At 44.1% G+C, this 20,103-nt stretch overlaps 1 protein-coding gene across 1 annotated transcript in view; it reads right to left on the reverse strand.

Moving 5' to 3' along the window:
- Positions 1-20,103, reverse strand: part of LOC146861445 (NXPE family member 2-like) — a 474,101-nt gene that overhangs the window by 404,169 nt on the left and 49,829 nt on the right. The gene's annotated exons all lie outside the window — the stretch shown is intronic.

Genomic DNA, 20,103 nt, shown 5'->3' on the forward strand with positions numbered 1-20,103 from the left:
GGAGATGGATGGAATTACCACCAAGATTAATTTTTAGGAGACAAGCTGGTGGTGATGAACTAGGACAGGTGAATACCCTTTATCTTGAGTGCATGGAAATATCCACAAGGTGGGGCGCTCTGTTGGCATCAGATAATGATGGAGGAATTTGGAAGGTCCTGATTTTTCTTATGCCTGGTCTGAGACCGCGGGACATTTCTGATTCAGAACTCTTTTCAGACGATCCCACCAGGACTGAGATAGTTTATACATACACTGCACCCTTGTTAGTACGTGTTTACAGTGCACAGACCATGTTACCAGTTGTGCCATCCCCCTCCAATGATATTGAAGCACTTGCAGCAGTCCCACCTTGCCTCTGGACATCAGCTCCAGATGAGGTAGGACTGATAATATCTGCAGAACCATTTAAGATAAAGTTGAAGCCAGGTGCACAATTGCCACGTGTAAAACAGTATCCACTATCTAAAGAAGCAAAAGAATGTATTAGAGGAACAATATAAAGACTGAAGGATCAGGGAGTCCTGTATTCCTGTCCATCACCTTGTAACACAGCAATTTACCCTGTGAACAAATCTACAGGTAATACTTGGAGGATGGTTCAGGATTTTCGCCCCCTTAATGCCATAGTATTAGCAGAGTACCCCATAGTGCCAGAACCATCTGTGATATTGACTAATATACCAAGTATCAGCAAATGGTTTTCTGTGGTGGATTTAAAGAATGCTTTTTTTAGCATACCTTTACATCCTGACAGTCATTATTTGACAGCCTTCAGTTTTGATGGTGAACAAATCCAGTACTCTAGACTCCCACAAGGCTATTGTGAGTCTCCATCTGTGTTTAATAGAGTATTGAGAGATGATTTGTTAAATTTCCAGTCAGACAGTACAGTTTTGCAATATGTAGATGATTTATTAATATGCAGTAAAACAGAATCTGAATGTGTTCTGGACACTGTAAATCTCCTAACGCTACTTGCTACTAAGGGATACAAAGTGGACAGGAAAAAATTACAGTTTGTGCAAAAAGAAGTGCTGTATTTGGGCCACGTGTTGTCCGCAGATGGCAAAAAGATAGCAGGTTCTATAATACAAACTACACGTGATCAGCCTCAGCCCAAGACAGTAAAAGACATGCAGACATTTCTAGGCCTTTGTAATTTTGTACGTCAGTGGGTATTTGATTATGCTACCATCATACAACCACTATTATATGCAATGAAGCAAGCTAAAACTGACAACACAGGCATACAGTGGAGTGATGACAGTATAAGTGCATTTCAGACATTGAAAGAAGCAATTGCTTCAGCCCCAGTGCTAGCAAATCCAGACTATACAAAGAGATTTTTTCTGTTTTCTGCTGCCACAGAGGATTCCATGATATCAGTCCTTACTCAAAAATACCCGATGGGTCATAAACCCGTCGCCTATTTTAGTGGACAATTAGATCCAGTAATGAAAGGTAACTTTCCTTGTGAGCGAGCGCTTGCAGCAGCAGCTTTTGCAGTAGAAAAGAGTAGTACTATTATAGCAGGATGCGCTGTAACATTGTATGTTGAGCACTCTCCATTTGCTGTGCTGCAGAAAAGCAAAAGTACACTGACCACTCAAAGAGCAATAGGTTATGAAGTAATACTGTCAAACCTTTCTATCTGAATTGAGCGAGTACACTCAGTCAATCCTGCAACTTTTTTAGTGCACCCACCAGAGCCCACTGATCATGACTGTAGTGCAACATTGGAGGAGGACGATCACCTGGCACATGAGGACCCCTTGTCTGATGGCCAACAATTGTTTATTGATGGTTCCTCATGGATAGACCAGGAGCCAGGTAAAAGACATACAGGTGCAGCTGTTGTTGAGGCTATTGGTACACCTACTGATTATACCTTACACACATTGCACCTCTTACCCTTGCCATCCCAAGACTCAGCCCAAGTGGCTGAATTAAAAGCATTGATAACGGCCCTACAGGCTTGTCAGGGTCAGCCAGTAACAATATACACTGATTCAGCATATATAGCTTCCACAGTTCACTCAGGGCTGAAGAGATGGGAAAGGCGAGGATTTCTTAAATCTGATGGGACACCAGTAGCGCACCAACATCTTTTAGCTGACCTTATCGCTGCATTACAAATACCATGTCAAGTAGCAGTGGTTAAGTGCCAGGCACATACAAAGGAAACAGATTTGGTGTCTAAGGGAAATTAAGCTGCTGATACAGCAGCAAAGGAAGCTGGTTTATATGCAATGAAAACATGCAGTATGCACACTTTAGATGCAGATGATGAGGTTGAAATACAACACTATGAGAATATTTCTACAGAGGCATTATTAGACATTCAAAATGCAGCGCCACAACATGAGAAAGATCTTTGGAAATCAAGGGGGAAGTGACTGGATTTCCAGATCTTCTTTATAGATCAGCAACTTCAGTTAAAGTTATAATGCCTCAGTCATTACTTATAACAGCCCTTCGACAACTTCATTTACCAACACACAATTCTAAAAGAGTAATGATGGATGAATTAAATAAAAGCTGGTTTATCCCTAATCTAGGACCATTAGTTGATGTATTTCTAGCTTCATGTCATGTGTTTTATCAGTACTCTAATAAAAGGAAGGTCACCAAAAATGCCTTCATCCTCCATTCCAAGACCAATAGTTCCTTTCATAGAGTTACACATAGATTTTGTAGATATGATACAAAAATGTAATGGATATAGGTATTTGTTAGTAGTGGTGTGTCCATTTTCGCGATGGATTGAAGCAGGACCCTGCTCCAGGTGTGATGCTGACCAGGCAGCCAAATTCCTGGTGAGAGAGGTCATACCTAGGTGGGGGGTTCCGGCGGCGATACACAGCGATAATGGAAAACACTTTGCTAACACAGTATTTCAGCAAGTTACTACACTATTAGGAGTGGAACACCAGTTTACCTCAGTTTACCACCCAGAGAGTAAGGGAATTGTTGAGAGGATGAATGGCTTATTGAAAAGCAAAGTGTCAAAAAAATTTGTGAGACACTGAAAAAGAATTGGCTTTACTGCCTTCCCCTTGCTCTGTATGCATTGAGAAATGCGCCTTCAAAAGATCATCATTTGACCCCTCACCAAGTCGTAACAGGTAGGCATTCTAATTTTTCTTTTAAACAAAATCAAATGATTCGTTCTGATACCAAGTCTGCATCAGAAAGTGTTTGGCAAGAAATGAATGCATACATGTCTGCCTTAACAAAAGCTGTACAGGTTTCTTCTAAACAGGTTCAGCTGCAACAGGCCAACAGTACTGCACCACCCCTGCCCTTGTCTACAGCCATCAGCATCGGTTCCTGGGTCTTCGTGCACAACTTTGTGAGAACATGGAAGGGTCCTAAGTTTCTAGGCCCCTACCAAGTAACACAGAGCACGCCAACAGCAGTAAAAGTGGAGGGGATGCAGAACTGGGTGCACGTAAAGGACATTATTCCATTTTTGGCCTCACTCTCACAAGGAGTGGAGGAGGCAATGGTCCAAGAACAAATTATACAATGAAGTGACAGTTAAATGATATTTTCCATAGTATAATAATGAGTTCAGTGGTTATGATTATTACTCTGATAATTTGCTATTGTATTATGTGTTATCTAGATGCAAAAGATCCCACCCATAGGGAAGAAGTATTACGCTTTTGTAGAGCAGTTTTCAATGAAACAGATATACATCTTCTGCATGATTCTCTTCTTGATAATTTGTGGTACAAAAGCATGCATGACATAGGTACCAATACACAAAATGATAGTTGTTATGTATGTTCTCTTGTTCCCCATGCCATAGAAACACCACCTTTAGTGTATCCTAAAGAAGTGCCTGTTAATATGACAAAGTGTTTATTGCATCTTTTCTTGTGTAGGATAAAAGCACAGTTACAGCCAACGCATGTTAGTCCTCTGACAGCCAGAGTTAATAAAACTAGATTTGATACAACCCCTGAAATTTTGCAAATTTTGACAGTTAAAACAGAGATAATGAAAGATATATCCAGAATGAAAGGAGCAGGGCAGAAATATAGTAATGCAAATTAGGAAGAAGCCGTATTGGAACGAGGTATTCTAGGGAGATATAATCCACCATCCACCTGTAATAATTATTCTGCCAAACCACTGCCCCCAGATTGCGCAGCCAGGCCAGTATTAAGTATTGAAGCGTCAGTATTTGCCAATAATAAATGGTTTACTGGAGCTAGGTTTTCATGCAGGGCCATATCTTTATGGAATGGCACCGAAACAAAAAATCATTTGAGATTTGATGATATAAAAGCATCATGTCAGCAAGCATGGGATGAAAACATACAGAGATATACATGGACTGGAACTAAACGTCATCCTAAACTGGCTGTGAAACTAATGAGATTTTCTCTTTGCTTTCAGGGAAATGGAATTGTTAAAGTGGGACGGAATCTCAATTGCAGTTCAACTATTTACAATGCCGATATGCAGGGCGGTACCTCCAGCCTTATGGATTTTTACTGGCAGTGTGGAGCTCGAATATACACTCAATTACCCCCCGATTGGAGCGGAATCTGCTCTCTGGTGACTTTGCATACTCCATCTATGGTAATACCAGCAAAAGAAATACAAAATTTGCATTTGCATTCCATGAGTAAAGCATCAACTCCGCTGCATCATAACAGAAGAAAAAGAAAAAGGATGGCTGAGTACTTTGGAACTTCAGTGTGGCAGGATGTGCCCAAAGAGTATAGGTTTTTCAGTGACGGCAAAACATTTTTTGGAAGTCTGATACCTTTGTTTCAAGCAAAAGCAACTGCCCGCTGGGTTCAGATCACCCTGGCGGATCGTATGAAAGCCATAAATGCTACTGAGGATCGCTTTAATGCAATTAAAGAAGAGCTTTGTTCAATCAGACTTATGGTGATGGAAAACAGATATGTTTTGGACTTAATGACAGCAATCGAAGGAGGAGTATGTAAAAAACGTAATTCAGTATTCTGCACTTTCATACCAACGAATGATGAAGATGAAGGAAATCCAACTCAGGCCATATTGACATTGCATAATTTGCATTCACAGATGAAGAAAGATGGGGGTGCTCCAGATGAGTGGTTCACTGGCTGGTTTGATTGGGTGCCGTCCTGGATGTCGGGGTTGTCTAAGGCCTTGTTGCGTATAATAGTTCTGTTGCTATTGATGTGCCTAGTATTTCAGGTTATCTTAGCATGTTGCAAGAGGGTTACAGCTAAAGTGGGAGGTATGTTCCCTATAAGGAGAAATAAAGAGATGCAAAATATAGAATTGGAAGAAATGCACAGGGGTAGTGAAGAAGTAGTCAAAGAATCGACTAGAGAGGGGAATGAAAGGAATCAAAACCCTAATTTAGATTTTGAACCTAATTATTCAGTTTTATCTGTCACGTGCCCACACACTGTGAAATATTATGTAAAGACAGAAAAACTGTATTATTCTGTTTAAACGTGCATGTTAAAGTTGCCCAATTGTATCTGGAAATAACCTACAGCCTGCTTTCAAAAAAAGGTCTCAATGCGGTTTGGCTTAAGTGTTTTTTCCTCTTCATTGTATTCGAGCTGAGAACGTCCTGCCTAAGATATGTAACAGGAAATTCAGAGCAGCAAGAATGTTTTCCATTGTAGTCTGTTAGTTTGGTATGAGAAGTCACAAACAACAGGAAAGAGCTGTTCTTTAAAAAAATGTATGTAATCTGGGTGGGACATAACGGAAAAGCAGGAAGCTTTTTCTATTGTGAACATTGTATTACATATGGATCTAGGCCAAAATTAGTATTATAAGAAGTAGACCCGAAGTGTATGTTAGTTGAGACTGACTTGTGCTTCGCTCATAGCACATCAGACTCCCAGCTAAATTAGCCTGGCATGTACAATAAACAGTTTTGTACTCCCTTTTGTTGCAGATGCGGTGATTAAATGATTTGCACAGCTTAAAGGATTTTTTCCCGACAAAATCCCAGCATTTATTTAGCAACATTTCAATACTCTATATCTGTCTCTCTCTAAAGATGCAGTGATGAAACATCCCCCTGTGTCTACACTACACCCCAGCCATCACACCACCCCAGGGAACATGTTGCAAGCAGCAATTCAGCCCTTTGCAATCCTTCAGTTAGGTAAGTCTATAACCCTATCACATTTACTATTATATATCTCCGTTGACCCTATTTCTCATTTATGGCAAACGTCTCTGTATTTTCATAGGGTGCCAGGGAAAGGAATATGCCAGATCCACCTGTTACAATTAACTGCATCAGCCCTATTTGCCACAACCATCACATTTGTTATCAGTGTGCAACTCCTACATGGAGGAGTGCATGTCTAAAACCACCTTCAGGCAGGGTTGGCCAGCAGCTGACATTGCACACAGAACACATCCCTGGCAGTGCCAGGTAAGACTCTATCTGGTCTTCTATCCCTGGGCATAAACCAAGCAACTGATACCCATATATGCCAATGTTATTTTCTATCTGTTTCTCTTGAAGGCTCATCTGTTACTTAAAGTTACTGTACAACATGTCTTGTTAACTACACATCCTATCTAATGTCAAAATAACTACTTTCATTTCCCTTTCCCTGCAGTGCTTGGGTATTGTCTGCCTGATAATGATGCCATTCCATTCAAGAGCAGAGGGCAGCGTGCAATCCTGGGAAAGATCTGGTCCTCTTGAAAGCTTCCACCCCTTCAGCCTCCATCGCTCCAGATGAAAAGGGAATTGTTGGCCCCAGGAAAAAGGACACCTCCAATTTCACCTCACTGCTAGCTAGCAGCCTTCTGGACTGCATGTCCCTAGGCACAAACCATAAAGACACGGATGCATGTCCCACCAACGAAGGACTCACCCCTCAGCCTGCATGAACCTTGGTTGCCTATCCTGTTCCATTCTTTCCCAATTCCTGCCTTTTCTCCATGTTCTCAAAAAGAAGAAATCCCAGATTAGGCTAATTTACCTTCCATTAAGCAACCTCCACCCCAGGTGTCTTCACACAATGTGCATGACAGCCAGTTTTCTGTTTGAGATGGCCATGCATGCAAGATGGGGGGGGGGGGTGACATGGGAAAAGGCTGTCCTCTGTTAGGATCAGTTTTTTCAACAATGGTTCTCTGTGTGAGTGAGATTCATGAAATGGGAGATTCCATGTGAGTCATCTCCACCGACTTTGAAAGTTGGAGAGCCAGACTGTGTCTTGGAGGACACAGACAAATGTTCTCCCGACATAGTGGAGTTGCACAGGGAACATACTGTATTGATGGATAAAGATGCACCATGCCACGGTCATCCAGGTAATTCAGGCCCTCTCACAAGGCGGCCTGCCTTAAGCGACAAGTGCCAAGACAAGCGTGACAGGCAACTGGGAGTCAACAATCATATGCAGGGCCTAATCCCACACCAGCCCCATTTCCAACCACCTGCTTCCAGTGTACGACCTCATCCTTAACCCTGTGGAGACCCAATATTGTGTAGCCAGGGAAGCGGGTTACCTGTGTGGCCAGGGAAGCAACCACCATGAATACCTCCATGAATACTTAATCTGTTAGTCAACACTACATCCTGACACAGCAACTTCAGTGTTCACAAATTCCAGTACAGAGTATGTATGGAATATATTTTGTTAACAAGTTTGAATAAACAACAATCACACCTACTTTACACCTGTGTGTCATCTCATGTTGTGAGGGGCCTCAGCATTTTGAAATGGTGCATCACTGAGGTTGAAATTCCACCATGCCTTATGTGCGTACGTGCAAAACCTTTTCAAAGTGGTTGCCACCTGTGTGTCTGTCTATAGCTCAGTTACTTAAGTTGTGGCTGGTCTACTTAAAATAAAATAAGAACAATTGCCTACTAGTTAATGGCTTCTTCTCAATACATGGCTAACCAAAGAAGCAATACAAGCAGTAGGTCTCTGTGTGAAAGCTGCAGGACTTTGAGGAGGCTGACTTGGATTATCACCTAAGCAAGAATGGAAGAGCTCCCATATTTATTCACTCATCCACCTATATATCTCTCTCAGTGATTTAAGTACCTTCTCAAAATATCTGTCTATTACACACATCACTCATGTCTTAACTGTACATTTATAAGCTCAGTATAAACCTTTCTGCTGCATAAAAGACCAAATATATTGCATTGTCAATGCTAGTTTTAATGCATGATGTGAATGAAAGAGTGAATCCTTGTGAAATATGTAAGCATTCTTTTGTTTTTGTTTTACATCTTTTTAAAAAACCCATTTAAATTGGACCAGATAACTTAAAAAAAAACACTAAACACAGCTAACAAGTGACTCCATGTCAACTATAACACTTACAGTCAATGTTGGCATTTTAGCCAACAACACTTTGCATGCTGGACTTTTGACCCCATAATGACATTGGAAATGCAACTACGAGCACCATAATGCAACGGGATAGCTGTTGGTATCATATGATGAAGTCAGTGGCAGGCTACTGAAATCCAAAATACAATTTAGGTCTGACTCTGCCTTTTTCTTGTTATTGTATGCAATCAAGAAGTAAACAGTTCAATGGGTAAGAGGACAGAGACCACCTTACAATTTAAATATGAGCATCTGACTGCTAATGGGCTACCATTAACACACTTGGAAAACGAAACCGCATAAAAATACATTATTCAGCAGTACAACGCAAGCAGCAGTGGCTGAGTGTGCCAGAAGAGACATTGACAAAGGAGAACAATGTGCTGAGACACTTCTTCCTGAGCCCACCCTTAGCCCAGGGATTGGTATGGTTCAGATGGAATGCCTACATCACCCCTTTGATTTACCCAGCCTTCAAAAGTTGCAGCAGAGGCATCAGGTGCTGTCCCGACAGGGCCACCAGTGATCTCATGTGTGCCACCTCTGTTGTAGAGCGTACATTAAGCCTCCATTTTAGCTTTCCATTTTAACTTAGCATCTTTTTCTTACGATGGTTTTACACATGTTTTCCTAATATGAGAATGTGCCACACATGCATTTATTCTTGGGAGGCATTATCACCCTGTTTCCTGTACATTTAGTTCCAGGGTCACGCATTAGAATGTAATGCCTTGTTTTATTTTTGCTCGTAGGAGATGACTCCCTCTCCCCAGATTAATTAAAGATGTTGTTCTGTACCTCTGGCACAGTATGATAAGCTTGCTGTTTTATTATTTAAACACCTTCCATGTTGAAGTCACTGTGGAAACTGCTGTGAGCTGCGACTGAGATGCAGCCCTGCTGGCCCGACCTTCATCCTGAGAAGAAAGATAGCCAGGCAAGAGAAATGTACAGGCCTGCATTTGTTGATACACTGAGGCCAGCTTTCTGTTACATAATACCAAGGTATGGGGTTAGATCATTCCAACAGGTCTGGCAGAAGGGTACTCCCGCTATGTTCTCTCTAGTGTAGAAGTACTAGTGACAGATAGGAGTAACATTAGAAACAATTAACTTGGTTGAATTGTTTGTGTTTTAACAATGATGTGTTTCATCTGTTTAACAATCACAGTTCACATTTTGTTTACAAGGAATAGAGCATTTAAAAAAAAATTAAAATGCATTATCATTTCTTTTCCTTGTAACACCTTGGAGATGCAAAAGAGACAAATGAAAGGGTTAGATCAGTTTCCATGAATCCCTTGTGAATCGTATTGGTCATGTTCGAGGTTACCAGTAACATCTATAACTCTGAAAGGTTAGGGGTTTAAATGTGGTGCTGTAATCCATTCAAAATCAACTTTTACTGATGGTATTAGTCAACTCAGTCTTTATGCTGTTATGTATTGTTGACATATACATAGTCGTACTAAATTTGTAGAAACTGTATAACACTTCTGCCTGAAGAGGGGTACATGTGAGTAATTGAATGTAAGGTGTTGTAGAGTCTTAATCATGTGCCATTCTTCTGCCGTTCTCCTTAAAGTCAACACACTCATCTGCCTATAGGCAGTCAGTCTGCACAACTACAGATTTAACAGAACCATAACAAATTCAGGTAAGATAAAAAATAAATATAGATGTAGTTGATAAGAAACAAGAAAATGAGACCTTGATTCTGGGGATGGTGTGAAGATGTAAATTGTCTTGGAGGTAGAGTCAACTTGTAGGAGGTTGTAAAAAACACACTGGAAATGTTGGAGGAAATGTCTATATACATCGTCCAGTGGGCAAAATAAAGGAAAGCAAGAAAAATGTCCGAAACAATTGTTTTAACCAATATCGAAAAGCACCTCAAGTAATGTACAAAATCCCACTAAAGTCCAAAGAATGCAACATAAATCAAGTCTGTTCCCTAAACCAGACACTGTCTCATCACAGCTGCCCTGGTTTCAGGCCTGGTTATCCTCTACATAGAAAACTACATCGAGCTCCTCCTCTAATGTGGGCATTGTGACCTGTGGCACAGGACCAGACACCTCTTGAGTACTGGACTCATTTGTGTAGTCTGTGGGCCACAGGGCAGATACACTGGGGGGCATATTCTCAAGGATCTATCGCCGAGTTATCAGCACTTTATCTCAGCCAAAGTCGTGATAAATTTATCGCTCCATTCACAAGCTGGTGCTAACAGCCCATATCACCAGTTATCCCGCGAAAGCAGCCGCAAAAAACATCGCCACAGATGACCCCGGCAACTAACGCCAATGAGATGCAGAGTACGTGTTCCTGTGCAGAAAGCTGCGACAACACCACATCACAACATTCTCAGCGATCAGCCAGATCGACGATAAGATCACAAAACAGGCGATAAGGCGCATTAGCAGCTCTCACCTGGTGTGAAGTCGAACTACAACCTGCACCAGAAAAGGGAGCCCAGCCCAGAGCCACACCTGAAGAACAACAGATGCCATGGAGCTAACAATCATGCAACTCGGACCCCCAAGAAGGCCACAACACCCACCGCCACCCCCCGGGACCACCCCCTATCCCCCCCGGGCTCTACCCTGGGCACCCCCAAACCTCCCCCGGACCAAGAGATTGCACATCAGTGTCACAAAATCATGAACAAAATCAATCGCCTGATGTTGCAGAATTACAACAAATAACAGTCATGTGAGTACAGAAAAAGCAGAAGAGAGAGAATTTACTTTATTTGATTAAAATATAATCATAAAAGCAGGACATACATACCACACATATACAAAAAAGATAATTAAAATGACCAAAAACAATATAAAAGTTCGGATTTTAAAACTAAGTAGCAGCAAAAATGTTTATGATGTAACAAGGAAATAAATGTTACTGTCAAAATCTAAGAAGAAGGCCCAGAGTTGCAAGGAAACCCAGAGAGTGTAAACGTTTCATTAAAACAGCTATAAAAAAAAATGGAATCCTCGAGATCGCATACCCTAATATTGCAGGCATAGAGAGCACAGGGGAGACCAAAATAAAGTTTTGTGGGTCTACAGTTTTGTTTTAAACACCTGTGGCCCTCTTTAAAATTGCTACCGGGCCTGCAATTTGCTGGTTGAATTTACAATATACATAATAAATAAAAATTGTAAAACTTATATTTAAGGCTGTGTTCTCTGGATTCAAAGCCGCAATAATTGCCTGCTTGCAGGACCGAACTCCCAGTCTGTTCCATTCTGACCTCAATTTTAATCTGCGCTGAGTCAGGAGAGCGGGGCAAAGGCATACAACATGCTCCATAGATTCCACCGGGGCCCCGCAACCCCTGCACTGTTGGTTATCTGATGAGCAACGCCAGATGGGTAAGTGTTTCAGCAGGTGCCATTCCCCCAGTCTAAGTGCCATGAATCGCAATTTTAGATACAAAGAATATGTGCAGGGCTGGTATGATGACGGTGATGCCAGCTGATAGGAATTTATTACTGCCCATGCCTGCTTGCGTTTGGCAAGAGAAGCTTTGCCGATGGTGTGGGACAGGATGCGAGTACGCTTCTTGATGCTGGTTTTAAAAGCTGGTTGACTGGGGTTTAGATTCCAAAGGTCACCTGCTGAAAATTGCTGTACACATTCATTGACGAATTTACTGTAAGACCCACTAAGATTATTAATGCTAATGTTCGACCACAACATTGACTCAAGGAAACCGGCTTCAGCCCGCCTTAGCTTATGGCACAGATTTGAGTAGGCACCTAAGCTGAGAATTTCGTAGTTTAAGAGGCCCAGTTCTAATCTAATCTGTGCAGCGGAGGCAGATTTCGGCATGTGAAAAACACTTTTATAAATCTCGGTCACGTGTTGATTTAATATTGTTCTGATTTTTCCCCTGAAAATTTCAAAACAGCGTGGGGCCAACTTTGGCTTTCATAACTTCCATCATTGGGGTTAAACTCGGACCCATCCGTTTTTTTCAGAGTTTTGAAAAATTCAATCGGAGAGCTGTGGCTTTCATTGAAATGTCACTATGGTGTATGGCGAAAGTGCCCCTAGATTCAAAGTTGACCCCAAAGAAAAAGCAGAATCAATCATTCAACGTTGAAAGTCCAAACGAAATATCCCTATCAAATTTGTCTCCAAACAACTATTTGGAAGAGTCATGGTGGGTCATCCCTGGACCATCTGTAAGTGACAGCCTGCAAGACAATATCCAAGATAAGAAGGTGTGTCAGGCACTCATCAAAGGACAGAGAGAGAGAGAAAGAGAGAGAGAGAAAGAGAGACTGACCAAGAAGCGCAAGGCCAATCGGGCCCTTGGCTCATATATGCCAACTGTTGCGTGTGTTTCGCAATTGGTGCACCCTAAATCTAAGGCTTGACATCAATTTCAGCATGAAGGCCACATCACATTTCAGAAATGCAAGCAGTAGTCAGACTAAAATTAGGCATGAAAGCTCCTTTGTCTCAATACACAAGGCGGAAGGACATCCGAACCTCCAACCTTGGTCTTGAATGCGCCCGGAACCCACTGAGTGAGATACCATACCAGACTCGGACGACTCCCACACCGTGAACTGCACTAATGAAAGACCAACGTGTCCACATACCACACACTTGTCCCTGTTCGAGGCACACCTGCATGGGATGCCCCTGACATATTGGTAAAAAACAACCCATACGCCCAAACATTGAACACACATACGACTCATTGCCCCGAGCTGTGGCACATCGTCCACAGAACTGCCGCCGGTCTGAGGAGTGCCAGTGGTACGAGACCAACAAACACAATGCCGGCAATCCCAGGCCCATGCACAACCCCTGTCACGTGGAACTGTACCGTGCACGAATGCTGCATCTGTTGAGATCACTGCCACTGGCAGTTTTGCGAATCAGTTACCGTCTGAGTTTCCAACTTGCGTACGTCACATGCGTCCAGCCCTGGTTCCACTGTCGATCATGCACATTTGAGTGGCCCATGGATGTCTGCCTATCCAACACAACGGTAGGTGAACTGGATTATGATGAGTGCAACTAGGATACCCGTGCATTAGATGCCTTGATCTGTGGCGTATGTACTGGCAGTAGTGGATGGGAAATGACACAAGTCATCGTGTGCAGTGACCACATCGAGGCGCTCCCCTATTGGGCTGTGTTGCAGATTGGTGAAACTGCGTGGACGGAGGACATCAGTCCGGACCAGTTAATGGATTGCCTCTCCCTTGTGTTCCTTGAACTCGAGACCAACGTACTTCTGAAACTGATTGCCTATGAAGCTGCGCTTCCATTCATGGACGAATAACTACCTTCCTGCAGCCACAACTGATTGACACCCAGAGCACAACTCCCAACACCGTGTTGGATCATGGAGGAATGGTCACATATCACAGGACAACAGTGGACATGTCTGCATTCTCCCAGACTCAGAATGCATGTGTGTGCACCTACGTGTGTTGTTACACACCTGTGCAAGGTGATGCAGCCCCACGGCCGGAGCTGCACACCTTCGTTTGGCAACGTTCCTAAATCTGACATACTACTGGAGGGATACTACACACATGGCAATGTAGCACGACATGTGACCTTGTTGGTCCCTTTCACCTGCTTACTGTCAGCAGAGCACACAGTCGGTGCAGTCCGGTGGTAAAGCTCCATGCAGATCCCATGGGCTGTGAGTCGTGTCCCCTGACACGGGGCAATGAGCAGACGCCAGACATCACAAGACTCGTCCAGCAAGGCAAGGTGGGCTGAATCCGTTGCCATCTGTAATGATATGTGTTCATTTTTGCCTCCCCATTTCTTGCACCTCGAAACTTTCCCATGCTGCCTGTAAGTGTCTTAAGCATTTGTTGGCATGTTGTGGCCCATTCCTTGCCTGTACTGACACGCACATGCTAATAAACTTTACGCAACTTCACCAGTGTACAACTGTAATGAGTGTTGATTAGGAAGACAAACAGGCTGTGTCCACACTGATGTGTGTGAGTAGGTCATGCGAAGAGATGTACTGTAGCCACATGCAATGGGGGACACTACTTCAGGCGTGCTACTGATTTTGCCATTTCTACACATAGCCCTAATTAATACATGGACGTGGGGCTACATTGGGGGGTTGCAAGATTGTTGTTCATGTGTAATGAGGCCACAGCTAGTTCACACCTTCACAGTCATCTAATTGGCCATGTGGGTCAGGGTCAAACATGCGCATTGATGACATTTACCAGGGTGTACCTTTTTGTGCAATCAATGTCCCTACATTCATCCATACAAGTGAGTGAACATAGACATGACACGTCTGTGTGATTTGGAATGTTTTATTCACATTCTGGGGAGTGTCGGAGCTGGAGCAGTACATGGCCAGTTCAAGCCCACGTAACATGGTTGCCCAGTGGTGGGCCAAACAGAGGCCTTGGGGGAATGTGAAGTTAATCTGAAGAGGAAGAGTTCAGTCCGCAGCCGGATTGCTGTGTCATTGGTCCCAGAGCAGATATGGCAGGCCATGTCGGAGTCCAGGTGAATTTCACAGAGTGTTTCGGGGGACAGTGGGAGATGTTGTTCCAGGGTATGATGCATAGGGCTGAACCAGGCAGACACAGGCCATGTGGCGGGGACGGATGCTACTACCTCCTTCCTCACACAGTCATTACCCTACACATCTTACTCCTCTGAGACATCTTCTGTGTTCGGTGTGTCAGGTGTGTGTGGTGGTGTTATGGCTGCATCACTGTGGGCCACTGACACATCAGGGTGCGAAGGTGATAGGGATGCATCACTGTGTGCCAATGACACGTCAGGGGGCGGAGATGTGTTGGTCGAGGTTCCTGCAGTACTCATCTGGTACAGGCTCAGTGGCAGCAATGGCAAGGTGAGGATCTGCAAGGCATGGAAGATCCCAGCTACGTCTCGCTGGTGTTCAGCAATGGCAACCATACTTCCAGGCTGCATCGGCTCCATGGTCTCCATTGTCCTCCGCATCTGTGCCAACTCTGTGCTGTCATCGCTGGAGCCTGTCTGACTAGACAGTTCTTGTATCCAAGTAATGGACTCAGCGATGTCAGCCAAGGATTGTTGGTGAGCAGGGTGCGGACAGTGGGTGTCCATTAGGGACTGTAAGTGGTCCCTGATGGGACTCAGATACCCACGTATGGCATCTAGTTTGGCTGCCATGAGGTTGAACCCCACCCGCAGCTGATCAGCCATCTTTTCCTGGCACCCTAACACACGGCGTTGGAATTCCATGTGTTGGTCGTGGGGGTCCGGTGAGCCAACCATGGTGGTGTGTGCTTCCTGCTGTGTGGTCTGTGCAGGATGTGGGGTCACTGCGATGCAGCTGGGATGCCCTGCTCCTGGGGGGTGGGGGGTGCGGAGGCTGTCCATTAGCCGTTGGAGGGTGTCTGGGCAAATGTGCAGGGTGTCCTCCTTATCATCACTGTAGAGATGTGTTGTCTGCTCTGCAGGAGGTGTAACGGGGAGATGCAGGTTAACAGTGTGTTACATGTATGTTGACGCATTGTAGATGTTTCCATTCAGACTGCATGACAATGTACATTGTGACTGTTTCGGTGAAGCTGACTATTTGATGGGAGACAGTGGACATTTCGAATACATGACGGATGTGTGGGTGTACTCGTACATTATCATCTCACAGTGTCATGCAATGCCAGATGTGATTGGCCAGTTTCTACGCACGAGCGGCACCAGTTGTGTCCCCTGTCCTGTGGCGTAGTGGTTGCACTTTGTACCACATTGTCGTCAATGTTGCTGTACTGTGATTGCTATGTGTGTGTGCTGCATTGTTGGCGAGTCACCCCTGCAGCTCTGATTTGGCGGCCCCTTATCACTTTGAGTCAGTGTGCCTTTGACTTGTGTACTTTTCGGGTGCTGGGATGTTTGCGGCTTGGGTCATTTGTGCTCATTTGTGCTCTTGGGCACATTTTGTACTCTTGTGCATTGTTTGTCTGCAGATCTGTTTTGACGTCATAGGTTGTAGGTGCACATGGATGTGTCAGAGTGTGACCTGCTCCTTTACGGATGTGATCCACACTCAGCCACCTCAAAGTCGTCTTGTACACCATGTCATGTATTGTGACTGCAGCCATGCTATCTGTCATGCAGTGTCACTTGCATTGTCAGTGTGGCTCACAGAGCCCCTGCTTTTCTGGATTCAGCACATGTGCATGGGTGGGTTGTGGCATTGGTGATATGGAGGGGGGCCCATTTGTGCACATTGTGGACGGGGGCCTACTTGGTGTTTCTATGTGTGCTGCAGTGTGCCAAGGGTGTCAGGGACATGTTCCACACTCATTGTGGGTGTGCAGTGTGCTGCACATGATTATGCATGTGTGCCATTGTGCCCATCTCCCTCTGTCCCCCCAGTCCCTGGTCGTTACTCACCTTGTTGCTATTGGGTCAGGTAATATTGAGCTGTGTCCAGACCCCCAACTCCTTCCACCGTCTCCACACTTATGACTGTGGCTGCCATTTCCTGGAGCTCATCCAGCTCCTCCTGAGGCGCAGGACTCCCACCTCCAGTCGCCTTTGCTGCCTTCTTGTTGGCGAGTTTCTCCTTGGTTTGGCTGTGCACTTCATGCCAGCGCCTCTTGACTTCCTCCATTGACCTCCTCGACACTCCGACTGCATTCACGTTGGTGACAATGGACTGCCATTTTTCCATTTGTGTTGCCAATGACGCAGTGGAGGTGACGAACAGTTGTTGGTAGTGTTCTATCACCTCCGTGACAATGATCTGGTCTTCCTGCGGACTGAACCCCATCTTCCTCTTCTCCTTGCCCTTCCCTGAACACGGGGTTCCTGGCTGGTCCTCTGTGGGGCTTGTGGGGTTCGGGTTGTCCTCTGCACTCGATCCGGGTGCATCCATGGTGCTACGCAGTTTAGTTTGGGTTTGTTGTGTCTTTTTTTTGCTTTTATAATGCATTTTCATGCATGACGCGTGGGAATTGCAGGCCTGTTGCTGGTTGTCGCTAATTTTTGTATCGCGATTTGGGGCATCACAACTTTTTTTGCGTTGGTGTTGCGCATTTTGAGGCGTCGCGTTGATTTTAGCGCATTCATTTGACGCGTTATCGTGGGTCTATCGCATGGTACCGCCGTGTTGAGAATACCACGTGAACACAGAGTTATTTTCCAGCGATAGACTGCGATGTGAAGAGTTGCGTTAAGCTAATTTTACAATGGTTATCACACGTTCTTGAGAATAGCCCCCTGGATGTCACAGACAGCAGGTTGGAAGGGACATGTTTCAGAAGTAGAGGAAATGGCTCATGTCCAGATGGCCTAGAGGCAGAAGACCTCCAGATGTTGGTCAGTTTGCACCACTTGGTGAGCCTTGGCCACCACCCAACCTCTGCAATGTCCCCCAAGATTGACTTCTTGCTAGGAACTAACTACCTCATGGCCTCTTGGAAGTCAGTCAGGGTGACACAATGAGGGGATGGATGCATTGCAACACAGGAGGGATAATATGAGTGAATCTCAACCTTGGCTGCTGACCTTCTGGGAAAGCACTCTTTGGAGGAGGAGATGTGACAAGGGGTGAGCTGCTGTCCACTGTCTTGTGTGGCCCAGGTCACTCAAGGAGGGAGCAGCTTCAGGCTCTGATAATGAAAGGCCCTGTTCCAGGGAGACCACTGATTGTTGTTGCTCCGGAACAGGATGAACCTCACTGGCTCACTGCTCCATAACAGAACCCAAAGAGTCAAGGTTAATCAATCCCTGTCCAAGTCCACTGCTGTCACCCTAGGGATCCCATGGGGATTCTCCCTCTCACCACTCTCTTCAACTTATCCATGAAACCTCTAGTAGACTCCTTGACATCCTCTAACATTCATTATCACATGTATGCAGATGACACCCAACTGTACCTGAAAATCTACCCATAAAACATCATATCCCTCAACACTACTATATAAAATACCCAGAATTAGCTTGCTCACAACCATCTCAAACTTAACACTGTCAAAACGGAATTAAGCCTCATTAATCCACCTAAGCACTAATTCAAGATCGACATATGGATGAATCATCTAACTGCCCCCAACTGCTCAACTCACATTATAGACTGCAAGATCTCCGGGAATTACACTAGACAAATATGTGACCATGCAGGATCACATCAGTACCGCCACCAAAGTAGCGAATTATCAGATGAGCAATTTAAGGACATTAAAACCTTTCCTCCCCCAGGATGACCTTAAATTTGCTGTCCAAGCTCTAGTCATTCCCAGGCGGGATTACAGAAGTGCTACACTCCGTGTTCTGCCTAGATACAAGCTGGCCCCTCTAAGGGCCTCTGTTAACTACTGCTGCCAGACTCGTGGAACAAAAATCTGGATTTTAAATCCCTGAACTGACTCCCTTGTGAGACAAGAACGCAACAAAAAATTGTGTGTATTACGCATAAAGCCTTACATTTCAATACCCCTAGGTATTTGGGAAAAAAGCTTGAATTATCGGAAAGATGCAAATGCACGTCATCGTGAAGTACCGGCTCACTGCTGCTGAAACCACACATATTCAAGAAAAAGAAAACATGCAACAGAGCCATCTCGGGTATCGCCCAGGTCCTTTTTAACACTCTCCAATGGAAATATCTCTGATTCCATCAAATTTGTGCTCTAAGATCACACCATTTGTCTCTTGATCTTACCCTTGACTATTATTTATTTATTGATCATGACTACTATCCTGCTAATTTCCTATGGATGTCATGTTCCTCAACTTGTTATTCTTTGATTGTATGTCTCTCATATATGCAACTGTTCTCTACCTTCGCTCACATATAAAGTGCTCTGTTACCCTCACAGGTCATGTTTGTGCTATATAAAACTTTATAATAAATAAAAACATTGAACCCTAACTCAACCAAGCCCTTTAATGTGGCCTCAGTCTCCTCCCAGGTCTGTTAGCCTGTGACTGCAGGAGTGTCTGGGTAGGTACCATCCCCTGTCTGTGTTCTCTCCCTCCTCCTCAGTGACGGTAGCAGTTTTGGTGCATGCTGAGTGACTAAGGCCATAGACCTTCTTTGCCCCTAGTCCTGCTGTTCAGCACCTCATACCTGGCTGCCTAGCGAAACAGAAAAGTAGGCGAACAAGAGACTCATGAGTGCATATGTAAACTACTTCATATACATAACAATACACCTCATTATTACAATAGTGACTGTGACATGGAAAATTGAAATTTCCACACATGACACTTTTAACAGCTGGTGATTATGGGCAACTGTGGCATGTTACTTCCCACTCAAACAGTTACCTGAGATATAAATCAGAGGCCTCCAAACATTTTAGTATGAGGGCCACATTGTATGTTTTACAAATATTTGCTGTAAAAAAATCATTTTTTATGAATGAATGATACAGTTTAAATGAATGATTAAAAATCTAGCCACATGCGTTAACAAATTTCAAGCACCTCTCCCATGGGACGTGTGCAGCCTCCTGGGTGATTTTCTGTGATCTCTCTTGCACTGGCATTTCACACTGCATGCGCTCAAGAGAATGAAAGTAGCACGGAGTACTGAGCAAGAACAATAATGGAAAAAGCTAAATCCATAAACAAAACCAGTAAGAAACATTGACATAAATCAAAATTATTAAAGCAAGTGACAGAAGATTATTACATGATGTAAAAAAGATGCCAAGGCCCGCTGAAAAATGAAAATCCCTGAGAGTTCAGCTACCATTGCCTTTCGTCCCTCTCATTGCATAACAGACAGGATTAAGCCATGCAT

This window comes from Triturus cristatus, chromosome 3_1 (assembly GCF_964204655.1).
Source record: "Triturus cristatus chromosome 3_1, aTriCri1.1, whole genome shotgun sequence".
NCBI lineage: Eukaryota > Metazoa > Chordata > Amphibia > Caudata > Salamandridae > Triturus > Triturus cristatus.